Below are 3,653 nucleotides of genomic sequence, written 5' to 3' on the forward strand. Positions count from 1 at the left end.
TTGAGCTTCAAGTTGTAATTCTTTTTAGTCTAAAGATAAACTATCAAAAAAGGATTGCAAGTTTATTTGGTGCTGAATGTCTTGCTCAAGTATTGAATTCACCCCACCCTCTCCTTCTACCTATCTTGGACTATCGAGAAACTTGGGATGTCTGGATTTTAGTCTTGGTGTGATGACATCTTGGCTCCTCCAATTTGATGGCGCATACAAACCTTCGACCAAGGCTGCTAGTGTGGGTGTGAAGCTCACTTCACCAAGGGGTGAGGTGTATTATTATAGCAAGTCTGCACTAGCAAGTACTTGCAACCAAGTTGAGTACTCGGCACTCATTTTTGGGCTACAAAAGGTGCAAGAACATCGGATCAAGCAACTTGAGGTGCAAGGAGATTCTCAACTCGTGTGTGAACAGTGTAAAGAAGGATGCAATATCATGCCTCGACCAATAAGGGTTGGTCCTTTTAAGATTGTTTATGAGCTATTCTATGCTGAAGATTCTTCCCATATAGTATTTCACAATACACCAGTCACACCCTACCCTGCCTATGTGTGCTTTGTGGATGTATCTTCACCTGATTTTCAGTTCAAGCTACCTCTTTCCATTGTTTGCCACTAGATAAGCCTCATTTCATCTCTCTCTTTTCCATTTTTCAAGCGTGACTGACATTCCCGTGTTCTATGGATGGGTTGAAGAAAATCCAAATGAGTATCTTGTGGCCTTCAAGCGCCGTTGTGTTTCTCTCAACTTTCTTACTGAAGATAGATGGCTGTTGGTTCTTCCCACATTTCTAAAGGGTTTGGCTCAAGTGTGGTATGAGAAGCAGAAGACGTTCGCCAAAGCTAGCCAAGGTTGACAGCAGCGATGATTGAGTATTTCGGCAAAGAAGAGGAGCCAAAGAATGTGTACCTACATGTGGCAAACTTGAAGCAGTCAGAAGGTGAGATGGCGCGTCGATATGTGGATCGAGTGACCATGCTCTTGGACCGTTTAATTGCCATGCAGGAGGACAATGCCGAATTTTGAGTTAGAATGACTCAACATGTGCTGGGCTATCTTGTAGCAAGAGCAAGTGATGAATTCTGCCTTAAGCTTAAATGGGAGAATCCAAAAATCATGGTGCTAGCACATGAGATTGTTCAAAAGTTTAATAAAGTTCAGTCTGACCCTGCTTCAAAGAAGATGGTTGTCCCTCCGCATCCCCCTCAATACTTGCAACAACAACCTAGGGGGTTCCAACTCAAGGGCATACCCCCACCCCCCATCAGGGATGTATCCACTGCCTCCACCTGAAATGTTTGGTCCTCCCTTAGGTGCTTACCCTCAACAAGGTGTATATCCTCACCCTCCACTTGGAAGATTTCCCCAGCCTTGCCCACGAGCCCTCCTCCTTTCTACTCCCGCGTCCCCTCCTACTAAAGAACCCAGAGTCAATGACCTAGCCAAGGCCCTGAATGGTCTTTGGCTTGAGGTGGTAGGCATCAGAAATAAATCCAATCGCCCTCCAAGAGAATGTGCCAATGTTGTGTGGTACGAGTGCCACCAGAAGGGTCACTATCGCACCAAATGTCCCAATATTCCAAGGGTGAATCTTCTAAGTGGATTAGGCACTGAGGATTCTGACATAGAGGTCCTTGACCTCGGGAAGAGAAGTCGAACCACCTCGAACCCCTCTCCAAACCATGGACCGGGCCGCCCCAAGAAGAAGGTGTCCTTCTCAGAGCCCTCAAATGCTGAGATGGCAGACCCACCAACAGAGAAGACTAAAAGATCTCGTAGGAGTAAGTGGTCACCCTCGGATTTTCCTATCGGCTCAGGGCAAGAAGACTATTCGGTTGTTCAGGACCTTGCTCATCGGTCTTTCAGCATCACGCTTCCTCAACTAATATCATTAAGCCCTAAGGTGAGATGTGAGCTGCAACAAGGGCTCTCAACAAGGAAAAGCAAGAAAAAGGGAAAGGTAAGAGATATTTCTTCTATCTCTAAAGAAGTTGATCGGCACCTGCATACAGTAGATGTCATCATGGATAACTGCCGTGTCAAGAGTGTGTGTGTTGATGGGGGAGCTGCATGTAACATCATGGTGCTCGATATCATGAAGAAGTTGAATTTGAAATGCACCAGGCGTTCCTCCACTCGAATCAAGGTAGCAAATGGTCGATGACTCGCCACCCTGGGAGTCATTGAGGATTTGCCCATCACTGTCAATGGGTTCACCACCACTGTCAATTTCTATGTAGTGGACATTGAAGATACAGGCAGGAGTTACCCAGCCATACTTGGGAGACCGTGGTTGAGAAAGAGTGATGTAGTCAGCTATTGGAAGACAGGACACATGTCTTTTGGTGCTTCGAAGGAGAAGATCCCAATGCAACTAGGTGCCACTAAACCAGAAGAAGAAGAGGAGTAGGACAGTGATACTCGCTCATCCTCGGTGTCTGAGTCAATCGAAGATTCAGACGGGGGGAGGAGTTCTCAGAAGAAGAATTTTACATGATGGGGGTGTCTCCGACCCCGCCACTCATTGAAAAGGTAACAGCTAGTCCTCAACAGCTTGAATCTATGCTTTCCCCTGACCTCACTCCAAGTGAGAAAGATGAGTTCCTAGTAATATTCAAAGATTTCCCTGACCTCTTCGCAACTAGCTACCACCACCTTCGCCATGTGACTACCATACAACACAAGATAGAGCTGAAGCCTGATGATAAGCCAGTGGCTCAGAAGTATCGAAGGTTAGGGCCCCTATAGACCGACGCTTTGCGCTCAGAGTTGTGAAAGCTTGTAGAAGCTAGGTTTATTGTTCTAGTCCACAATACTGAATGGGTAAAAAAAAACCAACAAGTGGTGGGTCTGCATTGACTATAAAAAAACTCAATGCAGCCACCAAGAGGGACCATCATCCTCTTCCCTTTCAAGACCTCATTTTCAGAAGGTAAGTGGTCATGAGATGTATACTTTTTGTGATGGTTACTTCGGGTTTTATCAAATCAAAATTGCTAAGGAGGATGTGCTCAAAACCACATTTGCCACACCCTGGGGGACGTTTGCATTCAAAGTAATGCCATTTGGCCTCACCAATGCTCCTGCTACCTTTCAAAGATTTATGCAGATGGTGTTTGCTCCTTATTTGGGGGTTTTCTTGGAGGTGTTTTTAGATGATTTTTGTATATTCTCGACACATAAGGAGCACATCATGAAGGTTAGGTTGGCCTTCCAAAGGGTCAATGATGTAAATGGCAGTCTCAAGCCTGATAAATGCACCATTGGGGCCACTCAAGGGAGGTTACTGGGGCATATTGTCTCATCCGAGGGCATCAAGCCTGACCCCGAGAAGGTAGAAGCTCTCCTCACCAACAACAAAATGTCAGGTACGCTCATTTATCAATCTAGCAGGATACTATCACCCCTTCATTGATGATCAATATGCTTCTTTGATGTGACCCATGACTATGCTATTAAAAGATGGGGTTGATTTCTCTTGGGATGAGGATTGTGATCATGGGTTTGTACAAATCAAGAGTGCTCTGGCTTCAGAACCCATTCTACACAATCTTGATTGGTCAAAGATTTTCTATATCAATCCTGGGTTTGGTGAGCACACTCTGGCAGGTATTCTTCTGCAGTAAGGGGAGGATCGGTTCATGTATCCCATCCGATT

This window comes from Dipteris shenzhenensis, chromosome 2, assembly GCF_047967505.1.
Source record: "Dipteris shenzhenensis isolate YYH24624 ecotype China chromosome 2, Dip_SZ_1.0, whole genome shotgun sequence".
Taxonomy (NCBI): domain Eukaryota; kingdom Viridiplantae; phylum Streptophyta; class Polypodiopsida; order Gleicheniales; family Dipteridaceae; genus Dipteris; species Dipteris shenzhenensis.